This window comes from Zosterops lateralis (genome assembly GCF_965231275.1).
Source record: "Zosterops lateralis genome assembly, chromosome: 6".
NCBI classification, from domain to species: domain Eukaryota; kingdom Metazoa; phylum Chordata; class Aves; order Passeriformes; family Zosteropidae; genus Zosterops; species Zosterops lateralis.
Genome location: NC_139761.1, coordinates 52743380 through 52758518, shown reverse-complemented (window position 1 = coordinate 52758518; position 15139 = coordinate 52743380).

Sequence of the window (15139 nt, the reverse complement as noted above, 5' to 3'; positions counted from 1 at the left end):
TAAAACATTATCTTTCATTCCAGCACGGAATGCTGGAACTTGGTAATTAGTGTTTGAATAAGGACTTTATCTTTCAATTAATTCCGCACCCCCCCCCCCCCCCCCCCCATTTAATTACTCAGGAAATAATTTGGTCTCCTCTGATGTAGCTACAATGGAAAAGAAAAAGTGACAGAAACATAACTTTTCTGCAGAGTTAAGGAGAGAGGGGAAAGAGGCTATCAGAAAGGAAGCCTACTTTTGGAAATCCGTATCTGCTATTCTGAAGAGTTCTTTCACCAGACAGCAAGTAATTTTATTTATTTTTGCTGCTTTGTCTGCAAGTTTCTTCCACTTCCAATTTCCCCTTTCAGATGCAATTTTAAAAAGTTCAATATTCAACAGACAGCAAACTAATTGCTTGATAATGACCTTTTAAATGCCCAGATTAACTTTAATGGCTTTAAATGGAATTTTAATGAGTTATTCTGAGTATAACTAATTATTCGCTATTTATACACATAGACATGAACAGAGCCTTTTTGATTAAATGCAACTTTACCGTGACTGTTATTCCAAGCTGCAGTCTTTGCACAGAGCTATACCATAGGAGAAGCATACATATGAATATATTCACACAAACTTGTGTTCTGGCTTGAAAAGCTTGTCTAGTGGCATGGCTTGAAACAGGGCATCCATATTCAAGTCCATGCCCTGCATGCCTCCAGGTAATGCAAGTTAAACTGCCTTGAATCAAGAAGAACAGAGATTTAAATCTAGACCTCCCATATTTTGTGCTAGTCCTCTGTGCATGATACACACATTGGTGATAGTCACACACATAATTCCTAAATCAAAAGGTGAAATTCTGACTTGGACAACCCGATTTTAGGAGAATGGCCAAAACATTTCATATTATTCTGGCATGAAAGGGGGAAGCAACTTGAAACATCAGGAGTCCCCTAAAAATAGGTGTAGAAAGCATAGATTTGCACTACAATTTGAATTAGATTTGCATTACATTTGCATAGTGCTTTACTGTGAAAGCCAAACATTTTGTCTTCCTGAAGGAAAGAGGTAAGGAAGCCAAACTCCTAATTTATTTAGCCTCTTAGTCAATTGACAAGGTGAAGACAGGCTTGTTTTGCTTTTGATGTAGTTTTTGTGTTTTAAAATACAGACAATGTTTCTTTCACAGCTCTTAATTCCAAGATACAAAACTCCAAGGGTACAAAGATTGAGGGAAGAGAATACTACCTATGAAATTTAAAAAGGATGGAGAGGAGAAGGAGAAGAGAGCATTGTAAGTTGTTTTACAAGTCTGGGATGGAGCTGAACAACAGTTAACATCTTGAAAAATTGGCTTCCTTCACAGGTGCATAAAACCAATGCTGATATGTGCTATGACATGGCATAAACTTGGACATAACTACTTGTACACTCGAGTTTGTGCTTGAGCATTTATACATCTTCCAGACTGTCAAATGAACTCCATCCATCTCCATTTCAGCAACTCTAAAACCACATTTCAAAATGTTTTAAATAGGCTGCACAAAACTCTGTTTAACTGTGAGCATGTCACTCAGCTATAACAGAAGTTCAGGATATAATACAAAACTTAAATATAGATAATCACTGAGTTCTCCTCACTTGGTCTTAATTTGGATTAATTAATTCACTCTTATTTTGCATTTATCATTAAAAAAGCATATCTCATGTTATATGATATCTGCCACCTGAGATGTTCATATACAAACACAAAAAGATCTGAAATTTACTTAAAATATCTATAAGAAAGTGGCTTTTTCCCATTTGTTTTGCCACATGATAATATAAAGGTACCTACATGCCAAAAAGCACATTAAGGAAAATTAGCAAAAAGCTAAGTTACGTCTTTATCCAAAAGAAGGACACAACAAGCTAAAAATATGTTTTTTAGAAGTAGGTCATCTTACAGGTTTTCAGGAAGTAGATTGCAACTTCAGGAATCCAGGGCCAGCAATATACAGAGTATCTCCAACTGAAAGAGCATTCAGCTTTACCTTTCCGGCAGACATCAATTTCCTTGTATTTTCTAACAACAAAGAAGCCAGAAATGACATTCAGCTGCTGTCCTTCACATCCTCACCTCTTCAGATCTCTATGTTGTAATTATTTACAAAAATATTTGGGGAGTGGGATTGAGATTTAATCATATTGAGATAAAAAGTAAGATATCTAGAGTCAGGTATCTACCATGATGTCTCACACTCTGCTAAACCCATTGGCCAAGTTCCCTAATAAATCAGTGTATTGGGTCTGACCAAGGTAAAATAGCTTTTGCATGCTAATTTCTTATTTTCTTCAAGTAAAGCCTGTTGCCACAACAGAAAAACATAATTAAACCAAAAGAAAATTATTCCCTCAAGACTGGGAGACTGAGGACACCAAACTAGAGTTTTCATGAGTTACTACACTGGCATAGCAGAACCCAAATATTGTAAGGTCGTGGAGCAGATACTCCTGGATATTATGCTGAGGCACATGGGAAATAAGGAGGTGACTGGTGACAGTCAACATCACCACACCAATGGCAAGAAAGCTAAAAAAAAAAAAAAATTCTCATACTTTTAGGTAGCTAACAGGAAAGCAAAGCAATTTTAAGAGTCAACTTAAATAGGTTTTTTATGATAAAAGTCAGCAGAGCTCCTCCAAGTAGGACATGCTATTACATTGCTATGTCATACTTCTCAGGTGTCAAAGATAACTTTACTCTCAAAGGTTCACTGGACAATTGTGTGTCCAGAATTTTTTTTCTTTAAATAATTAGAAGGCTGTAAAGCATTATTGCCTTTGCCTGACTGACAAGTTCATGATCTGCACTTCTTACACATCAAGACAGGTTAGAGAACTGAAACTAGCAGAGGACTTGAAATACCCATCACCATCATTAAGGATTTTGTTCCCAAATAAGTATAGAAATTCAAGCTTTGAGGAGTTTGCATAGAGTGATTCATTTGTCATTTAAGCACACCATAATCCTCTTGTGAGTGATGTTGTGTGACACACAGCAACATGGCATGTCCAAATGATAAACCACCAGCTCTTCACTGAACCAGTTCACAGTTATTGACACCTTGGTAAGCTGCAATCATTTCATATTTCCATGGGAAAAGGAAACAGAAAATTGGTGTGGCAGAAATAGAGAAAATGTCCATGTGCATTATGTGCTTCCAAGAAGAAAAGGAAATATCAGCTGACCATTGGGAGTACAACCAAACTGCTATTTCACCCTCATCTCCTATGGGGCCCAATGGGATTCATCCCAGGGTACTGGAAGAGCTGGCTGATGTTATTGCAGCTCCTCTCTCCTTATTTTTGAAAAGTCTTGGTAGTCCAGAGAGGTTCCAGCTGACTGAAAAGTGGCAGAAGTTCAAAGAAGGGTGAGAAGGAAGACCCTGCTAATTACAGGCTTGTCAGTCTCACTTCAGTGCCTGGTAAAATTAGGGAGAAGGTTATTCTGTCAATCTTGGGATCTTACTCATTAGATTCCAGTATCTCATAGTTAGGATGCATCCCATGTTTGATCAGCAAGTCTGGAGAACATGCTCAATAAAAATATATGAAGCACTCTGTTCCTGATTCAAGGTTTCTTCCTAATTATCAAAGTTCACAGCTGTGCACAGTCACTCAGAAATTTTCAGACTCTAATGCCATTAACCTCAAATTCTACCTACTGTAGACAATTTCAGTTTATAAAATATAACCTCTGAATAGGTTTGTCCCCCCAGTCCATTAAACAAAAAAAGAAAAGCATTTTCTACAATCATAATACAAAGAAAGCATATTTTAAGACAAACTTCCCATGGAATACAGCTGGTGAGCAGAGGAGAACACAGCTAGCCTAAAACCTAGGATAACTTATGTCCTCACTTACATTTCACCTATATTTTCATTATAACTGATATATCCTGATATCCCTAGGCTTCAGCTAGGCTGATTATAATGCTGAAACATTCAGAGTGTACTTTTTTATTTGGAAGTAGAAAGGCAAAACACAATTTAAGAAAAAGAAGTTGCTATTATTCATAGAAAAGCCTAGCAGTCACCTATGAAATATAAAGCTCAACCTTAAATTCTCCTCAGAATGAGGGAGCTCAAATCCATGTCTTCCATTTTCCCAAAGAATGTATTAAGAAGCAAGCTGGAAACCATTCTACAACACTCAGCACAAGATGCATTATTGCAAGGAAAATAATTCAAGGCTTCTTGGGCTCAGCAGAAGAATCACATATGACAGAGCAACACAGCATCTCCTTAATGATTCTTACATTTGTTATTGATGATAGAAATTTTATTAGAAGCCAAAACAAAAACCCGAGGTATTCTTCATCTCAGACAGATGCTCTATTGAGTGGAATATAGAAATAGCACTCATTTTCTTGATGGCAGAAATACAATTACATATGCCTTGAAACCTCCTTTCCACAGATTTTCTCAAAAGAATAACACATCCATTTGTTTCTAGCGCTCAATTTGTCAAAATTGAGAATGCTTTAATCATACTGGGGAACATTCAGCTACAAAAACAAGCAAAAAATGGACTTCACAGGCCAACAGAAAGGACTTGCAAGCATTTTCAAAACTGCAATTTAGACATGTGACTTTGACGAAAATTTTACCTTTTAATACCTGATCTTTTGGGAGTATCAATAAAATTCAGGCTTTTACTCAAAAATGCTGAAAATTTAAAAGCAGAAGACAGCCATAAAATGACAAAAAGCATAAAATCCAAAATGTTTAAGTATGCTACGTTCTTCCACCATAGTCTTCTGACAGTGGTTGTTGTTTTTAAGGAATTAAACGTCACATAAGGCCTGCAATGTTTAGCAGAAGCAGACAGGATGCCAGGAAACGTTACATTTCTCCCTCCTGTAGTCTTACTTTCAACACACAATGTTACAAGGAAACAGGCAGGACATTTTTTCATGTTTTTACCCATTAAACACAATCCTCCACTGTAAACTTACCAGATAGAAAGGTGGTACCAAAGAGATCCTCATGTAGATGTTGAAATGTTTCATTTCTCCCTCCCTAATACAACTCCAGGTAGGAAATAATTCCATAGTATTTGTTATCATCTCCTCGATAATGGTATTCTTTCTCTGCCTTAATGGTGGAAAGTATTTTAAGGCTAACTTTTGGGAACAGACAAATTAACCTCACACCTGACAACAGCACTGCATGAAGCGGAGACTGGTCTGTTTTCTCTACCTTTCACAGTTGGCAGTTCCAACAAATTATAACCTTGTTTGTGAAACACCTAGCAGAGAATTTTATGCCTTGCAAAAATAGCAGCATTTGACATGAGATCATGAACAGACCTCCTAGAGAAGCAATGTGACAGGAAGTCAATTTAAAAACTTCCCCAATTAATTAGATAATTGCCTGAGTAGTAAACATGTCCAAGAGAGTAATCAAACAATTAGAGTAACAAGGAGACAAATACTGTCACTGTTAAATGGAAAGTTAATTTAAAATCAGCTGCTCTATCAGCAAAACCTGTTTTAAAATGGTGTGTTGATACTATTAAATGAAAGACAAATATTTGGCATTAAACATGCTCAAACTGTTCACACTGCACAATAACATTCTTAATAAATAACTGAATAGACCTGAGTCAAGCTCAGTCTGGTGCCTCTGAGAAACTAGAGCCTCATTACCAATATCATTATCTAAAACTAATTAGTAGTTGGTGATTGTAGCCTGCTGGCACTAGGAAGCTGATTAACATTCCTCAGAAACAAACAGGGCTGGGCTGGGGGAGGAGAGGGATATTTCTGTTTTGCTACAGTCTCAAAGAGCAGAAAGGGAATTAAATATTTAATACCTTTGCACATTGCAGCTCTGTTTCTTTCATTAATCTGTGTAATGGGCTGGTATTTGATGTGCTTGAGGCATTTTCATTGCTTGACATATGCTGAGTTCGGAATTTCACACATGGTTGGATGACAGAAAGAGAAATCTTAAAGTGCAATTAAATATTTCATTACCATTCTTTAATTAAATAAATACTGGATTAACTTGTCAAAGCAGATTTCACTGGTATACTAGAACAGTATTTTTCTGTATGAATATAATCTATGCCTAAATACTGTGATGATTAGTATAATTACTTTATATAGTACTGGATGCATTCAGGGGAGAGGGATGGACCAATTACTGAGTATTCCACAGAAAACATTTCTTTTTATTTCCCTAGTAATTTGCTGTGTGACCCTTTTCTTCCTTTTCTGACTGAAGAATCAGTCCATTTAAAAATTCTAAACTGAAGTTTAGGTTAAACTTAAATTCCATACCAGAGGAAAGCCCTGCAGTGTGTCCTAAGCCCAAGTGCCTAATTTAGTGGACATAGTAAGAGACAGATCTGCAAGTAAACTTTCAACAACTAAGATATCTGTATTGGAAAATTTTTTCTCTGCTACTGTCCAGCCACCTTGTAAACCTGTGTTGTTATAAATAGTTCATGCCCAATGTAAACCCCTAATACAGTAAAAGCTTAGATGAGCAAGGAGTGAAGTTGCACTTGTGTCTCTGCTGGTTTCTATATGGTGATTTACACATACCTGTACATATATATGAATATCCAGACACAGATAAAGTATGGAGAGAAGACAGACCTGCTGACTCTGCTGAAAACAAAGCAGGGTTATTTTTCTATCGTCGTTTTGGTTAATACTCTGAAGCACTACACTGAGAGCTGAGACAAGTCAGTGCACTACTGACCTCCAGTGAACCAGGTGCTCAGCACCATGATCAAAATCCTCAAGGCTGCTTCTTTAGTTTCAATATCTTCCTTTGTCTTGGTGGGAGATTATCCCCTCTAATTTGATGAACTGGCAGAAAACTAACATTCATACAGAAAAAGAAAAGTTTTTTAAAGCAACAAGTAATATGACACAAAGGAAAATCAGGATTCTGTACCTAAAAGTCTTTATTTCTGTCATATCCTAAATACAAGTACTAGACATTTTTTAAAGTAATTTATTCATCAGATTAATGACAATGCTCATATAACATGTGCCACAACCAAAATGTGCCTTGGTGCAAAAGATACACAACTAGCACAAAATGCTTCTACAAAGTAATGAGCAGTACCAGTAAGACTAAACTGAACAAATTGAAAATGCTGACATTTCTGAAGCCTTGGATTTTAATGCTGGTGATCATGAGGCTGTATTAATAATGCTCAGCCTCACAAGAAATGTTCACTATTCATATACAGCAACTGAAACAAGTTACAGATTAGGTATTTCTGATTAGAGTAATAGTTTATGACAAGATTGGTACCTTTTATATAAATACATGTCTAAATGCTGAAGAATTGCAGTTTGACTGCCTGCATTCCATAATTCTAACTTGTCTTAGGAGGACATCATGTGGCAGAATAATATATGAACAGACACTGCAACTTTCTCACAAAAAACCCTCTTTCTACAGCTGCTGCTCCTTGCAGCCAAAAATATTCAATAGTGTCAAGAGATCTGGTAAATGTAGAAGCAGTGTCCAAAATTAGATATTAGGATACAAGAGATGATTATTAAGATGATCTGCGACTCTGATACCAAGGTGGGGGTGAGTGACTAGACTCAGAAGAGGTTTCCTCAGTTACCAATCCCTAAGAACCTATTTAAAAATTTTGGAAGCACACAGCCCCACTTATAGTATTTAACTTCCCCCTTCTATGCTCTTGGATCAGACTGCCTCTGCCAGAGCCCTACCAAAAGCTGGAATTGTGCAAATGTGACCTGAAAGCATCAATAAGGAACTCCAAGGAACATATGAAAAAGCCCCATCCTACTTCATCAGTAAAATCTCTTACAAACAACTCTATGATTGCTAGCACTTGAATCAAAAAATAGTGTTCTAGAGAGTTATTTCTGGAATTTGTGTTGCATTTATTTAAAAATCCATTTGATTTCCCTTGCCAGAAGCTGATAGTATATTCTTAGAATATCAGATGAAGATGGAATCTACTTACACATTAATTTTAACATTTATAAATAATCTGCTTTAGTTATAACACCAGTCATAAATTATGGAATCAATTCAGAATGCCATGGTATCAGTCCAGGAAATAAGAACTGAAAGGAAAAAGAACAATTTAATGGCATGGCTAATAGTGGACATAGTTAGAAATTCACCACTGAAGACAAGAGAAGTTGTGAATGAGGGAAAAAAAATCTGGAAAAGAAAATTTTAAGGAGATTTTTGTCATTCTTATTTCTGCCAGAAGACATAGGCTTGGGTCATGCTACTTCCTTTCATAAAAACCTTGAGATGAGCTGAGCTGGTCAGAACATAGTGCTAATAACACCAAGATTGAGGGTTTGATCCTTGTATGGGCCATCCACCTAAGAGTTGGACTTGATGATCCATCTGGGTGCCTTCCAGCTCAGAATAATGTGTGATCATAGAAGCATTCTTAACGTATTTTTTTCCCACTGATTTAGAAAAAACTATCACAGAGATAGTAACACTACTTTTCAATGCATTCTAAACTTAAGTCCTCCCTATGGATGATAAGAATTCTGTAATGCTGACTTCAAACACACAGCTGAGATGTCCTGAAATATTTCTATTTACAAAGCTTTTGTAATCAGCCTCAGTCTGTTCATACTCAGATAATCCCAGGTATCTCTTCCCTTACTACAGTATCATTCAGCAACCCTCGATCTTCCACCCCGTTCCTACATTCTTCATGTGATATAAACTGACCAAGTAAGTCTGTGCATTCCCATAACTCAGTGAGCAAACCTAGACTTATTTGAAACAAAACTCCCCAGAAGAGTTCTGACAACACAAGAAACTGCACGACTAAATTGGCAAGCTGGGTGACACGTCCAAGCACAGACCAATTAGCCATGAGTCTGAGCAAAATAATTGTGTTTCTAATCAGTGGGGTCCCAAAGCAGCATTCTGGCAGGAGCAACTGGAGAGAAACACCCACACACCATGTTTTCATGTTTATATCTTGGAAAAAAAAAGCTTACTTAGCAGCAGTGAGGTGAGCTGAGGCCTTTCAAGTTCATTAACAGCACCTTTTTAAACAATGTAGGATGTCTCAGAGCAGGTGAGGTGCATGACAAAGCAGTTTCAAGACTAAGTTTGGATGTTTTTAAAGGGACTTTATAAGATGTGATGAATGCTGCGGCAGAGAGGTGGATTCTGTGATTCAATGAGTCACTTTCAGTCTCACATTCCTGTTCTGCAGGCAGAGAGAGTGGGAAAGTATAGAGAAAATAATAGCAAGACCACAGCTGTTCATTGCCTTGGTCAGAATCAAACTTAAGTACAAAATAAAAGAAACTTGCTTTTCAGGTTATCCTGACAGAGAAAAAGGGAAAAGAAAACTGCATGGTTAAAATCACACCAATATAAAATGGGACATAGGACCACCAAGTCTGCTGGTGGCTATGTTAATTTACTGAATAATAATAAAAAAAGTCTTTATCCACTCTCATCAAACCTGCTGTGAAGTCAACAGTATAAAGTGATTCTTCTGTCATTTTTGCTTACTTCCTGCTTTAACTGCTTTTGCTTTTTCCTAGGCATCAATAGGTAGAATACTTTTAAGAAAAGAAAAAAAAAAAAAACAGTATCAATGAAAGCACATTGGTGTTGCAGAGGAGGCTTCTATTTAAACAACAGATCCCTCCTCATCTATTGAAGTGAAGCAACAGAAGGATTACAGAGATTGTGCCACCAGAGCATTATTTTATCTCAGTGAAAGGGGAAAGGGAAAAAGAAGAGTATTTACAAGTGAACATACTGTTCTTGGAACCCTGAAGGAACACTTCCCAAGGTCTATCTAACAGATACTCCCTGTGAGGGACAGAAATCTCTGCATGCCAGTGAGGGAGCTTGCACAATGGGATTTCAGTCTCACCTGCCCCCATCAGTCCTGTCTGGTACAGCCAGCAGGATAAAATGCAAAAAGGAGGAATGCAAATTGCTTCAGTCTCAGTACTCAGACAACAAGGAAAAGGCTCTTATCAGCCAGTATCCAAAATAACCCAAGGTCAGGTTTCTGGGAACCCGGCTGCAGAGGGCACGCACTTGAGCGCACAACCCTCTGCCATTCTCATATCTCCCGGCTCCCTCCAGGCTCCTGATTTACATCTCCCACCTGCTGGGTAATCATACACTCCTCAGCAGTAAGATTTGTCTCATGGATTGCTGTTTTCAACATCGGGATTGTTGAAGTTCCAAACCTCAGGTGGCTGTTCCAGTTGCCTGGGACAGGACTGTGCAGTCTTGCTTGAGATGTTTTGAAAGGATTTTGCATCTCATCCTTTCAGCAGTCGGGTGAAAAATCTCTTGAGCATCTGGGATGACATCTATTTGGGGTTTTACACTTAGTCAAAAAGATATTTATCCAACAGATGGAAACATGACAAACTAGTCTCTAAAGTAAGCATGTCTTCTGAAAATCTCATGCCTGAGTCAATATCCGTAGCTGGCAGGAGACTGTTACGATTTTAAAAGTGTCACTGCACACAACTGAGAAAATGTCAGAATCAATCTTCCCCCTTCTTTATATAAAAAAATCTGTTGATAACCTAGGAAACATGTGAGTAATCTAAGTAATTGAGAAAAAATCTAATACATTAGAGGACCCATTTACACACAGGATGAGTCAAAAATACATTTGTTTTATATGCTGTAATAAATTAATCCAAGATTTGAAAAATCTTCAATAGGGCCTGATGTACAATTAAAATATTTTTCCACCCTAGAAAGGTTGGCTAAAAGGATGACAAAAAAAAATCACAGCCCTGCTTAGTAGTTTTATGCAGCAATTCACTTCTTAAAGACATAAATGTATCTGAGGATAGGAAATTGCTTTTGAGTCTATTTTATTGAGCTCTAGAGGAAAAAGAATTATCTGTCCAAGTTGCTTTTATGTCAGTGGGAATTGTCAATGGCAGCACAGAAAACTTCAGTAGGAAACAAACTGAACCCTGGGCCTAATCTAAACAGCACGTTTAACACCGGTCAGCTTTGATATTTACTTCCAGACCTGAACTTTGCAGACAGAGTATTTACCTAACTAGTAAGAGGTGGTACAGCTGTGTTTGTATTAGCAGGCACAAATATTACCTTGATTTCCTTTACTTCCATCACATATTGTGCCATCAGAGTTACGGAGAACTGAAAACATTTGGGCACGTAGACATAATAAACCCTTTCCTAGTGAAAAACTAGTGTCCCTAACATTTTGATTGCACAATGTATCACAAGCCACAGGAAAAAGAAGATGTGACATTTCATCCTCAAGAGCCCTTTGTCAACAATTATTCGCTGAGGCAAAGTTCAGGGAAAATTGCCTTCTACTTCCTCACTGATAACACTTATGAATATTATCAATAAGATCTTAAGAGTATCTTTAAAGCTTTTGTTCTGCTTCAAGGGACTTCACTGATGATTATCTGTACACAAAATATCAAGCAAATCAGAAAGAATAATCTGCATGAATTACCAGAAATTACTTGTCTTTACTCTTTGCACTTATTTGGTTGGTTGGGGGGAGGGGTTTGTTTTTTGTTTGGTTGGTTGTTGTTGTTTGTTTGTTTTGTTTTTGTTTTGGGGGAGTTTTAAATTTATTTTAATATGTACTGCTACCTTCTAGAATAGAAATTCATGAAAATGTTCTTGTCAAGACTTCATAAGCATGACCATGCTCTTGGAAATCAATTATTTCTGTAACATCTAATTTTTTGTAAAATAACTTTCACTCTTGTGCAAGACCTTCAACTTGACAGATGTCAAATATCAACTCAAAGGGAAAAAACCTAACTAAATGGTCAGATCACAACCCTTGGAAACTCAAGATGTTACATTCAAGAACTTACGGGGTTTTTTTTCCCAGGAAACTCTCTCTGAGTTCTACAGGTCTTCTTGGTGAATAATTTTTGTAAAGTTGAGTAATTTTGGGGGTCAGACCTCAGTACATAATTTTACACTTTCTTCCTTGCCGCTTTCTCAAAAAAGAGGTGCTTTTAACCGGCATAGTGCACTTACTCATTGCTCATAAATTGGCACATCACAGAGAATTGTTATTCTTCTCCTCCATTTGTATCCAAAATTTGAAAGATACCTCTGATTCCCCATCAGACACACTGAGGAGTTCTCACAGGTGTCATGTATTTCAGCAGAACTAATTCACCATCTTTACAGGGCTGCTGATAGATGTTTCAGCCTTAAAAGTGTATTGACAGCCACCATTTTTCAAAAGACTTCAGAAGAAACACACTTTTAAGCTTCATTTCAATCAATGATAATGACCAAAGATTACACTGGCAAAAATGCTGTGTAGTTATTTGTTCTCCTAGGTCTCAAATCAAATGTCATTAAAATTCCTGACCCTCTCTTTGCTGGTATCTTGTGAAAGGTTGGAGGAGAGAAATAGAGTTTTGGTATTTTTCAGTGCCTTTTTTTTTAACCACAGTTGCTCAGCTGCTGAATATATATGAACATGCAGAAAGATCCAGAATATCTTGTTGAAGAGAATACAAAAACCTGCAGGGAATTAATTAATTCTTACATATGCCATTGCCTTTTTAAAAAAAAAAAAAAAAAAAAAGGCCAAACCCTGAGGGAACAAGTAGCATTTACCATTCAAGCTATGGTTAGAATTATTCAGGCCCTAAATACAATTAAAAAATAGATGTTTACAATAAGATCAAATGCTATGGGGTCAGAGTGTTTTTGAATGTGGTACACTACACTACATTCTTTTTTCCCAAACAAGATGCTGAGGATACTCACAGACACCCAGCAGAATTTAAAAGTATCTCCAACTCAAAGAAATTAAAGGCTGCTCACCACATGATCTTAAAATCAGCAGTATGAGGAAAGGACTTCCCAGCTCCAGGGCTTCTGTTGAGTTCTGAGAAACATATTGGCTCTCTTAGGCAACTTTCTCAATGTTATGGCTCCTAACCCCATGCTAAGTCTGCTGCCAGCCTTTTATAATCTGCAATCACAGTTTGCCAAAACCTGCTTTACACTGTACTCTGGCAAAACTCCCACTGACCACACATGCTGATGTAGTGCTGAAGGAAGTATCACATGTGGAACAACAATATAAAGTGGTTCAGAAAGGGGGAGAGAGAGTTTGGGTTAAAAAAATGCTTATTTTACATGTATCTTTTTAAAAGACAGCTTTTCAGTTATGGATTGGCTTCCTTTACAAAAGGCCAACAATATTCATGTGTAAAGCTACGTAAATGCTGCAGCTATCGTGCTAAGGCTTGTAAAAGCTTTGGTACAAATTTCTACACAGCTCATTACCTCTGCTCACCTGACCACTTACCTATTTTAAGTAAAGTCTGTGTAAAAAGTGCCATGGCCTCTGGCTTTGTGTTCTCACCTTGGTGGTATATACTGGTGTTACTGGTTTCTACTGGGAGCCACACCAAACACAAGTGCAATACAGAGTTTGCAGACAGTTGTTTAAACAGAGTTTGAATACTAAGATGTAGGGTTAGATTCCATCCTGCTTTGTAGTCCATTTTTAGACTGCCTCATGAAAATTAATGCATTCATTGCTCAAAGCAAGTCCTGCTTCATCTGAATAAGGCAGCAGAATCAGCCTCCTCATCTCATCTTTCCTCACGGGCTTCCGTGCTACAACTCCTGTAAACAATCACAGTCTCAGAAGACAAGCCTTGGCAAGAAATCCATAATTCTACTACTTTCACAAGTGTTTGAATTATATAACCTTCTTCAGTTCCACCATTATTACAGGACTATCATATTTCTCTGTAGTCACTGCTGCATTATTTTACAGTACTTAGAAGAATAAAGGTAGCAACAGTATTGTCTGCAACTAATGCTATGGAATTAAGTGGTGTACTGGATTTCATGCAAGGCCTTCAATTTATCAGTTTTTTATTTTATGAAGAACAAAAATATTTAAAATCAGGGAAAGCTCTCTTAGTTGCAGCTTTAGAAAAAGGTAAATAGTGCAGGCTTTGAAATAGTAAAATCACATATATGGAAGACACCTTTCTGTCTTCCATATGTTAGTTATGAAACAGAGTGCCATCACTTACCAGGTGAGTCCTTTGTTATTAACCAGACAAGTAGCTTCCCTTGTGAACATCTTTATATTCTACCATGTTTCCATCTCTCACCCTAGCACGTATAATACATACTGGAATTTTTTTTTAGGCATCAGTGAATATAGAGAGAATTTATTTTCAAAGGGCAGAAGGTACTAATTCCCTACAGTCTGGCAGAATATGTTTGCTTTTCAAACCATCCAATCAATGGAGGCATCTTTATGAGCATGTAAGTTCACGCCAGGAATATGCTTTTGAAGGAAATCTCCTGTTCATTCCCTCTCACTTTACTTTGTTTCACCCAGCCCAGATCAGAGAGTACAGCCAAAAGACACAAAGCTGAAAGATGCACTCTACAGACTCTGCAGAGCATCTTCTGTGCCCCAGCTATTACTGGACTTTCAGTTCACAGGAGCAAACTGGAGCTAGTTCAAAGCATGTTCCCTCCTTTCCACCCACTCACATGCAGTGTGGACATCAGGCTCTTGGCACCAAAGGCAAACTGGCTCTAACTGCACAGCACCACTCGCAAACATAGACATGGACAATATTAGCTCAAGGTGGTGGGCAGGCTGGAGCCAAATTTTGCACGGCAGGATGTATTTCCTTTTTGCATCTCAGCTTTCCTCTGAATAAAACTTCCTTTGATTAAATCATTTTAAAAATAGATCATTTTGTTTCCCCGGGAGGAATGGAGCAAGCTAGATTCACCTATGTCAGGAAGTTCAGGATGGAAAATCAAGGTTGTAGCAACCACAGCACGTTATCTGTGTGCACAAAGACAAATGCACTGAATGTGTGGGCTATGAAGCTCCTTTTATCATGTCTAGAGTCTGCTATCATGCTTATCCTGTGAATCCAACACATTTTCCCTGAAGGTTGAAAGCCTGTGTATCTATTTCACCCTGTTGCGTGGCAAGCAACTTCATCTCTCCACTGAAGCACTTTCAAAAAATACCAAAACAAAACAAAAGAAAAACAAAAACCCAAACCAAAACAAAACAGAAAAAATCCCAAATTTGAAAATCACAGCTAAATTAGGAAGAGAGAAC